This window comes from Ambystoma mexicanum, chromosome 1p (assembly GCF_040938575.1).
Source record: "Ambystoma mexicanum isolate Mex_15411 chromosome 1p, UKY_AmexF1_1, whole genome shotgun sequence".
Lineage (NCBI taxonomy): Eukaryota > Metazoa > Chordata > Amphibia > Caudata > Ambystomatidae > Ambystoma > Ambystoma mexicanum.
Window position 1 is genome coordinate 413,807,587 of NC_090921.1, and position 18,669 is coordinate 413,826,255.

The following is an 18,669-nucleotide window of genomic DNA, read 5'->3' on the forward strand; positions in this document are numbered from 1 at the left end:
CCAAGTAAAGAATTGCAGGAACTTGTCATTACCCGTCATCATGAATCATTCATGGAAGGACACCCCGGTATCGCGAAAACAGAAGAAAAGATCAAACGCCACTTCTGGTGGCCTTCTTGGAGAAAAGACATAAAGTCATTTGTGTTGTCTTGCGGAATCTGTGCCCAAAATAAGAGTCAAAAGAAAAGGCCAGCCGGCCTACTTCAACCTTTGGACATTCCACCAGCACCTTGGCACACCTTGTCAATGGACTTTATAACTGACCTGCCTCCTTGTGGTGGTTACAACACGATTCTCGTAATAGTGGATCTATTCTCCAAAATGGCCCATTTTATCCCTTTAAAAGGATTGCCGTCAGCCTTCCACCTTGGCCAAGGAATTTATGGAAAATATAGTGCGGTTACATGGTTTCCCTTCCATATTAGTCTCAGAGCGTGGAAGTCAATTTATCTCCCACTTTTGGAAGAAATGTTGCCAACTAGCACAAATAGACGTGCGGTTATCCACCAGCCACCACCCCCAGACCGACGGACAAACCGAGAGAACCAATCAGACTCTCGAGCAATATCTGCGGTGCATGTTACACCAATCCGAGTTGAATTGGAAGGACATCCTTTGGATTGCAGAATATGCATACAACAATTCAGTGCATTCTGGAACCGGACAGACTCCTTTTTATACCCTGTATGGTCACCATCCTCGGAACTCTGACCTAGAGCCACCTCTGACCCTGGAGATGCCTGCAGTAAATCAGCTACATTCCACAATAACCCAAGCCTTCAAAAAAGCTACAACCCACTTACAGCAAGCCAAGAAAAAGTATAAAGAAAACGCTGATTTGCACCGAAGTAAAACTCCTCCTTACCAAGTAGGAGATCAGGTATGGCTAGCAACTAAACATCTACCCCTCAAGGGTCAGCGAACTTTTAATCCCAGATTCATTGGGCCTTACCCCATCAAAGCTATTATCAACCCAGTGGCCTTTAAACTCGATTTACCATCCAACATGCGGATTCATCCCGTTTTTCACGCATCTCTTCTAAAACCAGTACAACCTGGAACCAGACTGTCTGAGCCCCCAGGCCCTTTCCAAATTGATGGAGAGTTAGAATTCGAAGTGAAAGACATTTTAGATTCCAAGATAGTTAAGTCGAAACTCTTCTATCTTGTTGATTGGAAAGGATATGGACCTCAGGAAAGATCTTGGGAACCCAGTAACTATGTTCACGCACCACGATTAATTCAAAGATTCCATCGAAGATTCCCGCACAAACCAAAACCCCCGGAGGTAAAGACCTTGGGAGGGGCCTTGAGGGGGGTACTGTCATGATGCCTACCTCTAAGGAGCCAGGCCGGGCCCAGCAACCCCAGAGGCAGACATCATTTTCCCCAGGGAAGTCTCAGCGGGCCCAAGTCGGGGCCCTTTGGACTCAGTCCTGGCGCCTTAGGCGCCAGGCTCATAGCGGACCTCAGTCCTGGCGCCTTAGGCGCCAGGCTCATAGAAGAGGATATGTGTTTAAGTGCTTGGGTGCACACTTACCTGATGCAGACCTTGCTGCTTCATCCAGGCCCTCTTGAGGCCTGAATGGGACTTCTTAACCTGTAGGACTACTTCACCACCCGGGTGTGGTCGGGGAAGGATACATACCTGATTGGTGGAAGGATACATAGCAGGAAATTCTTCCAAGGCTATTTAAACCCCACCCGAACAGCCACACATGCTTCGCGTTGTTCTGCACCTAGCAGCTGGACGCTCACCGTGTCAGCTCCTGCATCCTGACTTCAGCCACGCCTGCCAGCACCCTGGAACACCTGCAAGGGGAGAAAGGAAGAGAATAGGAGAAGAAAAGCCCTTACCTGCTAAATCTGCATTCCGGAGTCATTTCTCCAACGGCCCTGAAAAGGAAGACATCATTTTAAAGGCATTTTGTTTCGATCGCTGCAGCGCTGCATTTTACTCACCTTTGCAAGGCGCTTCCATCTTCAGCAGCGATCTTCCGGATTCAGCTACGCCCCGGCGCCTAGAGGAAAAAAGACAAGAACAAAGGTGAGAGGGAGAAAAGGAATAAGGAAAGCTCAGTTTCCTTTTAAGTCTTACCTGTTGGATTATTCCCACTGCATTTCGGGTCCTGCCGCTTCCTGGCATCTCCGGACCCCGGCCCCTATGGGGAAAAAAGACAAAGACATTGAATGAGCGAATGCAAAGACATTACCTGAGCGCTCATCCAGAACTGTTTCACTTCGGGTCGGCGCCATATCTCCGGCACTCCGAACCCCGGCCCCTAAGGGGAAAAAGACATAAGCATTAGCGCTTGCTGCAATTAGACAACAAACATTATTATTAAGCTTGAACTTTTGAACAGAACTTTTACAGCGCCTTACCTGAATAGTCAAGCTTACCTGAACTCCCATCAATCCTCAATCCAGTGAAGTAACTGGGTTTCAACGCGCCCCTGCATCAGAAGCAGGATGGAGAGCTCATCCTTCCAAACCCTAAGGTGAGGCTTCACGGGGAATCGTGGAGGAGGTATCGTGGAGGGTTGGAAGGGAGTGGGAGGCTTGAGCATTGTTCCACAGTTGGTAATACTCCCTTTTCACGCACAGGAGGGTATCCAACGAGCCAGGGAAGCCAGAATAGAGGGGCCCTTCCTGTCCATCTTCAGAGTTCTGCGCCTTTGACGCCGCGCCTCCGTGGGAACCAGGTGAGCGTTACAGTTCCCCGTCGTCAGGCTGGGAATCCTCGGTAAAGAAAAAATCAGTATCAGTTTGTTTCTGATCTGTCTTTCATAGTAGTAACCAATCACTTGTCTCTGGGTCATACTGCCCCCAGCCAATGACTGCCCTCTTCCGAAGCCCCGCCCCTGGCAGCCATCCTCAGATTTGGTAGCACGTAAAGTGGCAGTATGACCAAGTGAAGAGCCGCAGATGGGTAGGAGGGAGGGTTCGCATGTGAATCCATGCCAGACCCATGCTGGAGAACAACAGTTACAGGTAAGTAACTTGTTCCTTCTCCAGCATGGGGTCTGGTATGGATTCACATGCTCATGAATATAAGAATAGATAGCAGTACACACATGCACAACCACAGGAGGTGGCAAAGGCTCAATATTAAGCATCACATAAACTCAACATTAAGCAACTCTTACCTCCTCACCAGGCCCACCTTCAGGTGAACAGGTTGTGCAGCACTGCTTGGCCGACTCTGGACTCCTCCCTGGAATCCTGGTCGACGCAGTAGAATCTTGTGAAGGTGTGCGTTGACCTCCACGTATCAGCCCTGCCTATGTTCAGCAGGGGCACACCAGGCAAGAATGCCGTGGTAGCAGCGATCGCTCTGGTCGAATGGGCTCTCGTACGGCCGGGCAACGGTCGGTTTGCTTACCGGTGACAGTGCATGATGCAGCCGGAGAGCCATCTGGAAATGGAAGCCTTCGAGAGGGCCTTCCGTTGGTTCACAGGTCCAAAGTTCACAGACAGCTGTGACGTCTTCCGAAAACTCTTTGTGCGGTCCACGTAGAACTTCAGCGCTCTAGCTACATCCAGCGAGTGCAAAGTCCTCTCGGCCGGCGACGAAGGAGACGGGAAGAAAACTGGTAACACCAAGGGCTCGTTGAGGTGGAAGTTCAACGGCACCTTGGGCATAGAGGAGGGGTGCGTCCTCAGCACCACCCTCGTCTCGTGAAAAGTCAAGTATGGAGGCTTGCAGGATAGGGCCTGGATCTCTCCCACTCATCGTGCGGAGGTCATGGCCACAAGAAATGCTGTCTTCCACGACAGGAACTTCAATGGTGCCGAATGCAGAGGTTCAAATGGTGACCCCATGAGCCTGGTCAGCACCACGTTGAGTTCCCACGCCGGGGCCGGAGCCTTCACCGGCGGGAACAAACGGGACAGTCCTTTCATAAATTCCTTCACCAGGCGATGAGACCACAGGGATGGCCGTCCTGTAGTTCTGGTGTATTGGGAAATCGCTGACAGGTGTATCTTGATGGAAGCATGCGCTAGTCCCGCCTTGGCCAGCGACAGTAGGTACGGTAGCACCTCAGGGGCCGTAATCCATAGAGGGTTAATCTTCTGTGCACGGCACCAGACAGAGAACCTCTTCCACTTGTGTCCGTAGCACTTGAGAGTTGAGGACGCCCTGGCCTTTGCAAGAACCTCCTTGCAGTCCGCCGGGATATCGTACCCTCCAAACTCTAGTGCTGCAGGAGCCAGGCCTGCAAGTTCAGCGACTCCGGGCCGTGATGAAGGATGGCGGCCTCCTCTCTGGAGAGATCTGCGTCTGTCGACAGTTTGACTGGTGGGGACGCTGACAAGTCCAGAAGGTCCGGGAACCAGATCTGTCTCGGCCACGCCGGTGCGACGAGGATCATCCTGCCCAGGGACCTCTTGAGTTGGTTAACGAGTCGGAGCAGCAACGGAGGGAACGCATACAGGAACAGGTCATCCCAGGGGAACGAGAAGGCATCGCCCATGCTCCTCGGCTGGGGAAACCTGCTGGCGAACCTCTGGCACTTGGAGTTCGTCGCCGTCATGAACAGATCGATCTGTGGTTTGCCCATCGCTGGAAGAGTAGATCCACTTGATCCTGGCGTAGTTCCCACTCGTGGCACAAGCGCAGCTCCCTGCTGAGTGAGTCGGCGATGGTGTTTTTTATCCCTGCTGGATGAAAGGGCTCCAGAAACATCCCCTGGGCAACGGCCCAATGCCACAGATCCTGGGCTTCCTTGGATAGGGCTGGGGATCTGGTTCCTCCCTGCTTCCGGATGTAGAACATTGTGGTGGTGTTGTCGGTGAAGATCCTCACCACCTTGTCCTTGAGGGACGGGAGGAACGACCTGATGGCCCAGAACACTGCTCGGAGCTCCAGTATGTTGATGTGGAGCGGCCTCTCTTCCGGGAGCCAAAGGCCTCTCGCTTGAAGATCTCCGGTGTGCGCTCCCCACCCCTCCAGGGAGGCATCCGTCGTCACCGTCACCTGGTGTGCTGGGGTCTGAAAGTCTGTGCCCGCCGCGAGATGTGCGCGGGTGCCCCACCACCGGATTGCTTGGCGGAAAACCTCATTGAGCGAGATCCCATCCTCGAAGCTGCCCGCCGCTTGCATTCAACCGGCGTCTTGGAGCTCCTTTAAGGGATGCATCCGAAGGCTGCACAGGTGCACCAGATAGATGCACAAGGACATCATTCCGAGAAGGGACTTGATGGACCTCACCCTGGCCACATCTTTGCCCAGCAGATGCTGCACCTTGCCCAGGATGGACTTCGTCCTTTCCTCCAACGGCGAGGCCAATTGCGCTACTGTGTGGAACTTGGCTCCCAGAAACAGTGCAACCTGCGACGGGACCCGGTGGGATTTGGGGAAGTTGATGGAGAATCCCAGGTCCGTGAGCAGCCGGACGGTCTTCGCTGTGTGTTCGACGGCGAGTTCCCTTGTCCTTGCTCGGATGAGCCAATCGTCCAGGTAGGGGTAGACGTGGATGCCCTGCAGGCGCAGCCGCCACCAGTGCTAGGCACTTGGTGAATACCCTGGGTGCCGACTTCAATCCGAATGGGCCGAGCGGGCTGCCTGACGGTATGTCGAGGAGCCACCGCCAAATCCTTTAGAGGCACCTTGCTTGCCTCCGGAGTTCCGAAAGGGCGGCCGTCGTTGCTGCAGAACTCCCAAAGCCCGAGCCGTCTCCGTGTCGGTCTTGATGGCCTGCAGTGACTCATCCACTGTATTTCCAAACAAATAGTTCCCGTTGAAGGGCATGTCCAAAACCTTGGCTTGCACGTCTTGGCGGAAATCCGTCGCCTTGAGCCACCCCCGCCGTTGAAGGCAAACACTGTTGCCCAACTGGCGGAAACCGGTGTCGGCAATGTCCGTGGCTACCGTTATGGCGTGGTCCGACGCCCCCTCACCTTCCTGTATGATCGCCAGTGCCTCTGCCCTCTTGTCATCCGGTAGGAAGTCCAACGGGGGGGTGATCTTGTACCACAACTTCCTGCTGTAGCCGGCCACAATAGCTAGGGTGTTGGCCGCCTTAATCGTCGTCGCCGCCAACGAGATGACTCGTCGTCCCATGGCGTCCAGTTTCTTTCCCTCGCTGGTAGGTGGGGAAGTAGAAGTTGAGACCGACGCCTCCCCTGCTTTCTTCTTGGCTGCCGCCGAGACGAGCGAATCCGGGGTCGGTTGTGCCCTAAGGCACAAGGGGGCAGCCTCGGGACTCGGCACTTCTTTCGTACCGGTCCCTCTTGACAGGCGTCGTGGACGGTTCTTCAGAAAAACAAGTCCCTCATCCCAGAATGTCATCCAGCAACGGCACCGCGAGGACCGTCTTCCTTTTGGCCGTGCGCCGTTGGTAGAGGAATCCTTCCTTCTTTTGTTCTTTGGGGCAGAGCTGGAAAAGCTTGGATGCCCTGGCAATCATGGCGTGGAAGGAGCCAATTTTGTCGGGCGGGGAGGCCCTTGGAGGTGGTGGTGGGAGGTCCGTCCTGTCGTCACCACTGTCATCATCATCCATCCCCGTCGTGGCCGTATCTGTTCCCGTGTCATCCCCAGGGATAGGGGAAGGAGAAGGAAGCAACGGCTGAGAAGGCCGTGAGGGCTGAAAGGATAGGGATGTATGAACTCTCCTCCTCTTGTTTGGAGGGCTTCCCGACGGGCCCGGTTCTGCTGGGTCTTTCGTTCGGGGTAGGGGCAATCTCGTCCTCATCACCGTGCATAAGGTTTGGATTGCCATCAAAATGGTCACCGAGTTGTCTTGTGGCTTGGTTTCGACGGGTGTGATGGTTGCTCCTCCTCCACGGGAGCCTCGTCGGCGCCACCATCACTTTCTTCGTCCCCCTCGTCGGGATTCCTCCCGTGGGATGGGGCCTCCCCAAACTTCCTGTTGAGGCCCCCCACGACTTCCACCAACTCCTCCTCGGAGGCTGTGTATGTTTCTGTAACGGCCACCGGCCCTCCCCCTCTTTTTCCACTGGGCTCTTCACGGGGGTCTTCTTGATGGGCTGAAAAGAGGATTCCCTCTGCGGTGGCAGGGAAACTCTGGGCCCCAAGGTCGCCTCCACTGGGGTAGACTCCACAGGCTTCGCCAGGGCCGTCGCGACTACCTCGGTAGAGGCCTTAGCCGGGTGAATCAAGGCCTTCACCAGCTTGGGTGCGCTTGAGGCCTTCGCCTTGGCGGGAGGGTCACCGCCTCGCTCCCCCTCGGCTGGTTCCTTCGAGATCGACCAGGGCCTCTCCAGAAGCTTAGCCGGGTTCTCGGACTTTTTCTTCCCCGAGCTAGAGCCTTGGCTCGTGGTTGATGGCGCCAGTGAAGGTGCACCCTGCCTGGCAGCCGAGGAGCCCGACCGTTCGGCGCTCCCGTTGCCCGCGGACTTGCAGTGCTTTGCCTGCTGTTGGGCCCCCATCGCCAGAGCGCCCTCACAGGACTTAGAAGACTGCTCAGACTTCTTCTTCTTCTTCTCACCTGCTGGGCTCTTTCCTTCCAGCCAGCTGGCGAGACGGGTACGACGATCCCTCATAGACCGATCCGTCATGTTCATGCAAAATGCACTGTCCTTCTCCACGTGCGTTTTGTCTCTGTGAAGGCAGTAGAGGCATCTCAAATGCTCGTCCTCCTTGAACACATTCTGTAATCCGCATCCAGGGCAGTTCCGAAACAGCTTGGATCCGGGTGTCGAGCTTCCTTTCTCCTGGGCCATGTCCACGAGGTAGGCCTCAGAAACTTCTGGAATCCTCCGAGAAGCGTAACTCGATGAAAATTTCACCATTAAGGGGCGTAGAAAATTCCAAACGGGTCCCCGTTGATCGGTGGAGCTTGAGGCTCGATTGACTGAAAACATTTGATAAATCTCTTGAAAAAACGCAGTAAAAGCTTGAGAGCTATAGCACGAGGTCTCCCAACACTTGAACGTGCTGTAAAAATCTGAGGATGGCTGCCAGAGGTGGGGCTTAGGGAGAGGGCAGTCATTGGCTGGGGGCGGTATGACTCAGAGACCAGTGGTTGGTTACTACTAAGAAAGACAGATCAGAAACGAAATTGATACTGATTTTTTCTTTACCAAGGATTCCCAGCTTGACGACGGAGAATATTCATGAGCATGTGAATCCATTCCAGACCCCATGCTGGAGAAATACAATGTCTATGTGGTAGCACTCTCAACTCTTGACTCCTTTAAACTGCACCAACTGTTGACAATTTCTAATGGCATACAAATCAAACAGTAATGTGTATCCGCATAGGACATACGAAGGAAGACAAGTTAGGTGAAACAATGGCAGAATGTTTCTCTTGCTACTAAGACACAGTTCTGTGTGAGGATTCCCCCACCTGGGCAACCTGTAATAAAGTATATTAACAATTCCAGTCCATTTTTAAATGTTCTTGTTTCCTGGTCGAAAATGTTCCCCTACCCCAATGTACCTGATTTTAGCAGAGTATCGTCAACAGCTCATCGACAGGTTCCTTGTGAGTGGATTCCCTTTAAAGCAGAAGCCAATGTCGTTGTGATGATGTGAAGAAAAGGTGAACACTGCCGTCAGGATAGCAGCTTCAAATTTCACGGTGCTCATTGACGATCGATCGTGAACCTCCTGCTTATTTATTTATTTATTTATTTATTTATATAGTGCACCAATCCCTCAGATATCTAGGCACATTACAACATAGAAAGTTCAGTTACAGGACAAAGATTGAAGGGGCCCCTGAGGGACCCTCGAATGTGGAAGCAAGGCACAATCACCACACACGAACTGATACGCCAGACACGAGGGCGAGGTTGTATTCCCAAAATCTAGGGTTTATTGCAAAGTAAACAGTCCCAGTTGGCCAAATGGTCCCACGTCCCGCGACGTGTGTATAACAGACCTCGGGGGATGCGAGAGAGCGAGAATCGTACATCAGTTACATATATACAAAATGAGCATCTTACAATCAGTAATGACACATTCGATGCCGCCCCTAATTCATTCCCTTTGAATTGGAGGCAATGATTGACCATAGTGACGAATATGACACCTTAGACCATTATATTTAGCAACAGTTTATAATCTCGGACCTACAGACACAAGTCTTTATTTTAAGAACACAACGCTTCTGTTTTCGTGGACAAGCTGTGCGTAGGGAATGGCACATTCCAGGCCTTGCTATCTCCTGGTTTCTATTCACGCTCTAGAGGTCAGCTTACTCTCTGGGGCCTTACAGTGCTCAAGAAGGGGGGCCGCAAAGAAGAACATAATTTAAACCTTTTAATATTAGTTTCGTACATTGCTATTCTTCTGGGGAGACTCGCTGGCATCTGTGTACTGATTAGAATGCCTTGCTCCTCGCCTCCAAGGATACGTGAGGGAGGGAACCAGGCAATTCTGTCTGGCTTACGGCGTTATGTTTCAACATGCCTTTTAACAACCTTGGACCATTGAAGCAGAATAATATCTCAGCAAAGCAGTTTTACATGAGGCAAAGAGGCAGCGATAGAGAAAACAAGGAGAGAAAACAAAATGGCGATTTTGGTCATCTTAAAATGGCTCCACTCTACTTAAGCTAATGACTATATAATGACTAATAACTATATCTTCTTACCACTGAAAATGAGGCGGTTGGTCTTCGGTCAACCAAGTATCCTACATTGCCTTCCGTTCAAGGGGCATCTAATTTTTCTAGACTGACAAGATAATCATTTACATGAAGAAATTACAAGTGCATTTCTGATATATACAATTGCCAGGTTGATACGTTTGTCAAGCTTCCTGAGAAAAGAGCCAAGTTTTTACATTTTCCCTAAGACTGTAGTAAGATGGTTCAGCTCTTAAGTTGACCGGCAAAGATTTCCATAGCTTGGCTGATAAAACGGGGAAGCTACTGCCCCCTGTTTTCTGAAACTTGACTCTAGTTATTTTGAGACAACGTAGGTGTTGGGATCTTGTAGGTCGGTCGGAAGTGCTCCTGGAGAATTTGCAAGCTAGATATTTAGAGTCTAAACTGGAAAGGCATTTATGGATGATTGATAAAGTTTTAAATGTAATTCTGTCTTTGATTGAGAGCCATACGGTGTTGCATCTTGCAGCTGATATGTTTTGGGTTCTTGGTATATTGAGTGCAGTTCTTATCGCATTATGTTGTATTATTTGCAATTTTATTTACATTGTGCTTGCTAGTCCCTAGATACAGCGCATTGCAATAGTCTATTTTTGACAGGATGAGGGTTCCTGCCAGTGTAATGCAGCTTGCTATTGACAGGAATGGTTTACAAGCATTAATTAGTTTTCACATGTAAGCCGTGGCCGAAGCTGTGTCATTAACTTGTCTAATCAGAGTTAAAGCAGACTCAAGATTCCCAGAGTTTTCACTTCCTTTGAAACTTTTATGTTGATCCTGTCTCTATTAAATGCTTTGAACTGGTTTCCTAGTTCATTGAATCTTATTCGGGAACCAATGAGGAGTAACCCTGTCTTGTCATCGTTGAGACACAGACCATGTGTGGCCATTCAAGCTTGGATAGCAAGGTAGATTTTATTGAGCAGAGTTAAGTCTGTGTCATAGTCACCAGTGATAGGGATGAGATTTGGGTGTCGTCTGAGTAGCTAGTGCCGGTGACCCCCACATTGTCAAGATCATCAAACAGGGGCTTGGTAAAGATATTATAGAGCGTAGGAGAGACACAGGAACCCTGGGGTAGTCTGCAGGTGACTGGTGCAGGCTCATCTGACACTGTCGGTGCAAATACCCTCATGGTTCTGTTGTATGAAAAGAAATGTATCCAAGCAGTGGCTTTGAGGGAAAAATAGGCTGCTGTCATGAGATGATTACAGAGGACATTGAGATTGACTAAATCAAATGCGGCCGATAGGTCTAGTAGCAGGAGGACCGCCAAGCTCCCTTTATCTTTTAGATCATCCATCTGAATTTTTAGATCAATTAAGGCAGTTTCCGTGCCATGTTTAGGACTAAAGCCAGATTGTCTCAGGCCAAGAAAATTATTCGATTTGAGATGAGTCTGAATTTGTAAATAGGCTGCCCTATCTAGATTTTTCAGTAGGAATGGTACTGTGGTTATTGATCTGTAATTAGTAGGAATGTTAGGATAAAGGCTAGGTTTTTTTAATAGTGGGAGTACCCACGCATCTTTTAAGTTAGAAGGGACAATGCTGGTTTAGAATGATGCATTTATTAGAGTGGGGATGAAAGGCGCTAGGTCCCTAGCTGCCTCTTTGATAATTGTTGCCGGACAAGTATCCCCCTGACATTTTGAAAAGATTGCATGGAGTTGCTAAAGGAGCTTGAGTCTCTTGAGTGGCAACTCCATTGTAAGACTCAGTTATTTTGTTTCAATTTCCGCTTGTAGAAGCGAGATTTTATCAAGCAGTATATCTGGAATATTCGTACGCCAACTTGAGTCTTTTGTGCAGGTTTCTATTGGTGGAATGGGTGATTCTAACTCTCTAAGGATATTGAATAGTTCTTTAGTACGTGAATTAGCTTTGTTGATTCTATCATAATAAATGTCACTTTTTGTTTGGTTGATCGCAGTTGTGTAGCTATTTGAGAATGTTCAGAGTTTTTCTTTATTCAGTTCTGTGGGGTTATTTTTCCAGATTGATTCAGCACTTATTTTTGCACTACATAAGGCTTTGAGTTTGGGAGTGAACCATGAGTTTAAGTGCGCGCGTGGCTTCCCTTTGCGCATTTTTAGAGGCGCTGTTTTATCAATAGCTTGCTGTATAGTTTGGTTATATTGTTCAACTAATGATGAGGGGTCTGTACTGGTGTTAGGGTAAATGGTGATGGGTTGTAGTAGAGGCAGTAGTTTCTCTACAGTTATATTTCAGTTGTTTCTGGTGAGAGCTGGAGGGACTGAGGAGTTAGGTAGATGAGGTTGTGTACTATCTTGTAGGGTGAAGGATATAAGGTGATGGGCAGTCCTGGTGCAAGGTTCATTGGATAGGATGTTGCTGTCGCAGTTAAGGTCTACTAACCAGTCTAGGATTCTCCCTTTGTTATGTGTAGGCATGTTAATGCGATGGGTGAAGCCTAATTCCGTGATGGTGTTGATGAGTGCTAGGGCATTGGCATCATTCATATCGTGGAGGCCTAGGTTGAGGTCACCCAGCAGCATTATTTGTGACCCTGGTTTAGTGTTCACAGTGAGTAGTGTTGTGATATCTTCCTCAAAGGTTGATATGGGGCCTGGTGGTCTATATATGTGGTGGATGGTTACTGTGCGAGAGGCCTTGAGTGGTTTGACAGGAGTTCTCCTGAAGGGAAAGGAGGATTCTGTAGGATGCTTAGTCGAAGCTTGGTTTTGGCAATAAAGGCGGTGCCACTGCCTCTAGAGGTTTCTCTATCTAGTCTAAGGATGGCTAGTGAGAGAGTTGGACCTGCTGCGGCGTGTAGCCAGGTCTCTGTAATGGCAAGGAATTTAAGTTGGTTAAGGACAATGAGGCCTGCCATGTCTGGTGCATGAACTGTCAAGCACCTATGATTTGAAAGCGCTCCCTTGATAACAGGAGTGTTGCTGTCAGACTTATTAGATTGTAGAGCTTCAGTTGTTTTTGAGGTAGGACTGTTGACTGACTTACATTTGTTTCTCCTAATGGGCGGGGTGGAAGTGCAAGATTTAACTCTGCCGTTACTTAGTGGTCGATGAACGTTTTTCAGTCTAGAACTAAGTCTAAGGTTTCTGGTGATTGTGGGGGCACGGTTGGTTAGGTGTGGGTTGGGTGGCAGTGAAGTGGAGAGAGCGGGCAGTTAAAGCTTGCTGTGGTCCTAGTGGTCAGAGTAGGTGAGGTTTACTTGAATTGGCAGGGAGGCAGGAATTTGGTAGGTGTTATATTGCCCGATAGTGGTAACGCGGTGGACATAGTGAGAGTAATGCAAGGTTTGCAAGGCTTTATGGGGGAGGCCTTAGTTGCAAACAAGGTGATGCTAAGAAACACATTAGGCATGGCATCTATGATGTATGGTAATAATGTGAGTAGTAGAAGAGAGCTAAGAGCGAGCAGTCTATGTGCAGTAGTAGTGGTGTACGTGTACATGACTAGAAGGATTGTACTGCTATAGGTGTATGCTGAGGCGCTAATCAGTTGGCCAAGGTGGGATTGGCTGTCAGTTCAGCCAGTTGGCACTTGTATTGATGGGCAGATGGTCAGAATAGTGCGACTATAGCGACTATAGGCTTGCTGAGCCTTAGGCTATTGGTGGTTCAGGCTAAGAAGTGGCATGCTTAGGCAATCTGGGCAAGTATAGCAGGTTCTGCGTCAGGGCTGAGAGCAGCAATAACATGCATGCAGAAACAATAGGTGATGTAGTTAGGCACAATCCAAGTTCAAGAATAGTACTACATTTGCAAAGGGGAGGCACACATAAATTAGTGATGCCTACTGCGGTACTGACTTCAGCAGGCGATATGACTTGCGTGAAAGGAAGGCAATCTGACAAGCATAAATGGAATCAGACCCTGACAGACACGACCGCTTTCGGATTTCTTCGCCGGAGAGCAGCAGCAAACCTTCTTCTTCCAGCTGGGCTTCAAGGATAAGCAACTTCAAGTTTCAACTTCAGCTGTGTAGACGAGGCGTGCGGTATACCTCGAGTTTGGTGCCGCAAAGAGGGCTTGGTGATGAGCGTAGGCCCGGCAGCAGGTGTCAGCGTTGGCGTCGACCATCAGGAAACGTCCAAAGCTGGATCTTCACTTGTCAGTGTCTTTGCAGACTTCTGGTGGCGGGAAACCCACCAGCGGATTCCCCTCGGTCGTCAGTGACCTCAACTTTCTCTGGCGGGAAAAAGCAGTCGACGTGATGGCAACGGTGTCATTGGTTTAAATGTTTTTAGGCAATGGTGGAGCCTTACAGCTCCGGTCGTCGAGCAGCACAGCATCAAGCTGATGGGCTTCCAGCGGTCATGGAAATCCTCCGAACCCCGGTCGACGGTGATGGACGTCGAGGGCCTCAATGTCCTGGTGCTTTACTTCAATGGTTCTCGGCGGACCGTGTCTTTGGTCGACAGCTGTTTGGGACAGACTTCCAGGGTGCCTTGATGAGCTTCTGCATGATGTTCCCTCGCAGCTCGGGGAGAGGTCTCCTAAACAGGTCCTCTCTTGGATCAGTCCTTGACAGACATGACAGCTTTCGGATTTCGTCGACGGAGCGCAGCAGCAAACCTTCTTCTTCCAGCTGGGCTTCAAGGATAAGCAGCTTCAAGTTTCAACTTCAGCTTGTGAACAATTTGGTAAGTGAAAGGTCCTGTGATATACAGATCTGCCCCTTATTCACACTGCTGAGCCATGCAGGCAGGCAGCCAATCAGGCTCACAGTGCATTCAGGCCATTCACTTCCACCCAGACACCCATAACAAGGAATGTGGATTGGTTCAAGCACCCAGCCTTTCAGCACACCCCACTGTATTCATGTCAGTTCCGGGCAGGGCTGTCTCATTCTTTGTGTCTCACACACACAGATACCAGACACCCATTACATGGAATGCATATTGGTCACACACTCCATTCATCCAGGTCCCACCCCAAGGGTCTACCCACAACATACAGTCACTGGGAAGGCTCCAACCAGTCTGGCCTGGACTTCCTCACAATACCATATATGGTTCTTCCACCCAACAGCCAGTCGGGGGAAGAGACAGAGTCAGGGGTTCCCATAACTTTGGGAAAACAAGGTAACAGGTAATAGAAACCAAGAGGCCACATGGGCCATCTTGTCTCACTCCACTGATTCCTATGGCGACAGGGCCTGGGTATCCCAAAATGGAGGAGACTCAGAGCACCTGTCAAATTCATCATGGAGCTGCCACCAGCCCATACCCTGCTCCGTGGTACACAAAAACATACACTAGGGGTACAGGGTTGTGGCCCCGCCCATGGGTGCCATAAGAGTATCCCAAGGGTCTCTGTTCACCACAACCAAAAAGAGGAAGAGCTACACTGCCAGGAGGACGTCTGTGCAGAAAACAACACACAACACACATAAGGGAGTACAGGACAAGGACATGGAGGCCCTGTCCCTCCAATGCATTTCCAGCATCACATACACCAAACATTCCTCTATACTTTATGCACTGCACTGTAGCTGAGCATTCTTCGTCAACAGGTAAAATCGATGCTGTGACTGATTGCCCTTCAAACTGCCCTCGGACCCTGCACAAGGCTAGGTGCACTGGACACAGTACCTCTGCTAACTCTATTTCATCTGGGATAAACACCCATGGGAGACCAGAAGCATGGGGGATGAGAGAACAGATGTAGAAACACCCTACAGATCTCTCTCTCTACCCACTCTCCTCATATGGCTATACCATACATTACCTGCTGCAGAATCATGTGCATGTGCTATCTGGTCTAAATTTACATAATCATTATCAATAATGTCAGAATAACTTCTTCTTAGGGACCTCAATAATATTTGATCAAATCGTACTATTCTAGATGAGTTTAAACCGTTCACATTCATACTGTTTGCCATCTTTGACCATGATGACAAGAGGAACGGAAAAGTCATATAAACCATCATTCTAATATACATTGTAAATCCAAAGTTTCTTATTTTTGAAAAATAACAATTGCTAGTTTTCATTCACTCCCACCTGTTCCACTGGAATTCACTGCAAATCCTTAGGGCATACTTAACTTTGAGCCTACTCCTGCGCCGGTGCAGGGAGGGCTCTGGTAACCCTGCGTACGCCGCTGATGTGACCCCAGCTTTTGCTGGCCTCCCCCTACACAGCAGTCATAGTTGCGAAAATCACACAGTGCGGCCCATGGAAACGCCACTCATTCACGCATCGCACAAGATCGCAAAGACTGCATGCTCTTCGTATGATGTCACCAGGCAACTCATAGTAATGGTTTCAGACTTTTGAATTGCAAAAGCTGCTGCCGCTATAGCTTGCTCACAAGGGAACAGTACCTTCATCACTGGGTCTAAGAGTCCACGATGGTATGCTAAAGGTTTATGGCCTAGCAATGTTTGCTGGACCAGGACCGCTGTCATCACCTGCTCGTTTCAGTGAGAAAACAGCTAAAATAGTTTCTTGTAATTCGGGGTCCCCAAGACCAGAACATTGCTGATCGCAGCCTTGAGTTGCTGAAAGCAAGTCACCATTTCTTCAGACCATTCTATCGGACCCTTCACCTTCTGCACTTCCTTAAGTCCTTGCAGTAAGGGCCTCACGTAACTGGAGTAGTTAAAGATCCAAGATCTACAATAGTTATAGAGTCCCAAAAACGGCTGCGTTTGTCTCACTGTGACCGATTGAGGCGTATTTTGATCTGCAGTGGCTCTCTCTGGCATTACCTTTCTTCCTGCAGGCTATATCACTTGCTTCAAATATACTACCTCTATCTGGCAGTACTACAATCTTTCTTTTTTCACTTTGTACCCCTTCTCTGCCGCAGGGTGAGGAGCGTTATTGAATCTCCTCGACACTGCTCTTCTGAAGTGCTGGAATACTGTACTGGACACATGTAAATTCCCCAAATGCATTTGAACAACCCTGTTGAAAACACTCAGAGATTCACAGTACCCATGGGGCAACCTTGTATGCTTGAATCTCTGTTCACGATATGTAAACGTTGTGTGGTACTGAGAATCAGGGCATTCTTAAAATCAATCACTGTGACGTGGGTAGACCAGGTAGGGATATTACAGAGAATGGTAGCACAATTCAGTACCACCAGGAACTCCGCCTCAACAATATTATTGAGGGGGCGCAAATCCTTGACCATCCTCCAACTGGACCCCTTTGCTTTCTTCACAGGGTAGATGGTGGTGTTATATGGGGAAGGTTGTATTATGTCTTGCTTCAACAAGGCCATGATGGTCTCATCAATCCCTTTGTCAACCTCTCTATCGCACCCAGTTTCAATATTATTCGTACTGTTCCAACACTCTTTAACAGCGCCACCACATGAGGATTGCTGGTCCATAAATAGTCTGGCATCTCCTTCCAATGTGGCGATGTATTTCTAACGATGAGCATGGTCTGTGGTACTTCCCTTTGCTCTATCACTATTTGTAAAGGCACCCCAATCTCAAAAACCATCTCTCCCGTGCTTTGAACAATTGCTTGTCGGACACGTCCCTTAGCGATAAGATTGGATCATTGCACAAAACAGTGCGCCACTCTCTGCCTTCCTCATTGGTGCCTGAGAGAACCACCCTGTTTTTCTTGATGATTACTGCTTCTAGGAGAATCGTAACAGTGGTGCCTGGTGTTCCCTCCATGGTACCCGCCATGTCTGATCTCTTATTCCATGGATACAACTCAACAAAACCATTACCTCATAAAGAAACAAAGTTGAATGTACAGCCCATATCGCGCTGTCACTAGAGTATGCATGCAACCACGCTGCTTCTCTTACCGGATACAAACCTGGAGTCAAGCATACTTTGCCTTCCTGCATGAAAGCAATCGACATGTGGAGTAGACTGAGGAGATCTCTAAGCAAGAGATTTGCCGGGGTATCTGTGCAATACAACACATTTATTTATTGGGCATTTGTAAGGCACTTATATATCAAGTAAATTGTGTTTCAAAGTTCCCAACAAAGGAGCAGATACATTTTGTGTACCTACTTTAATACATAGATCTTCAGTGTAAGGAACCGACAGAATAGCCCCAGAAAATCCCTATGTGTCTATCGCTTTGCCTGACAAGAGAAATTCACCTTCCTTGATGTATGATTGTGTAACCCCTGTATTGACCATGAAAGAAAACATGCGGTCACCTACTTGACACATAGCAGGGTTCCTCTTCTAGATCGGTGGTAACGGACAAGTTGGGCTGTCCTAATCTTGGTACACATTAGCACCGGAGGGCGAGAAAGGAATCCCTCCCAAAAGCACTTCAGTGTAATGAGTGACCATTCCTTGGGGTAAAGGATTTTTCTCCCATGTCTGTATCTGTGCCTGTGCTGGCATGGTTGGTTTAATCACATATGTCTGTTCACTCTCAGTTACTTGGTTCTGTTCAACCCGCACCTGCTGTGATTTCACAGAACATGAGGCGTACATTTGCTGAGCTCCTACATTAAAATACTCTAGTGCAAACTCATGCCACGTGTCCCATCCCATACAACCTTCCTTAGTTATTTCCCACTGACTTGTTAAACGAGGGACCCATTCTTCTGCACCCGCCAAATGACCCATTTGCTTGTGAAAATCTTCCCCTACCCCGCGGAAACCCTCCCCTTGGACCAGGAGCATACCTGTCCATCCAACCCTGTGTCATACCCAATCCACTATGTCCCTGTTGTCCCAATTGTCCTTGCTGTCCCTCCATGGAGCTGGTAATAACCCCTCAATCCAAACAGATTCTCGCTAGCTATTTCTGAACAAGCTTGGCCTCTGCCTTCTGTCTGTTCTATACTCTCTTTTTCCTTCTCTTGCCTCCTTTTACAAAAATGCACAATATTTGCCTGAATTTCCGGCCTACTCTTGGCCTCTATCCCTAAAACTTTATCTAGATCATGCTGGACTTCTTTAGGAAAATAACAAGGGGGGTCCTGGGAGACTCTCTGCCAGACATGAGTCCTGGTTACAAGAGCCTTACCCAGAGTCTTTAGCTCACTATCTTTCACAGAGAAGAAATATCCCAAAAATATCAGTCTTTGTCCTGCCCTGGGGCAGTCCAGCACCAAAATGCTAGGCAATTCTCCTCTGAACAAGAGTACCAACAG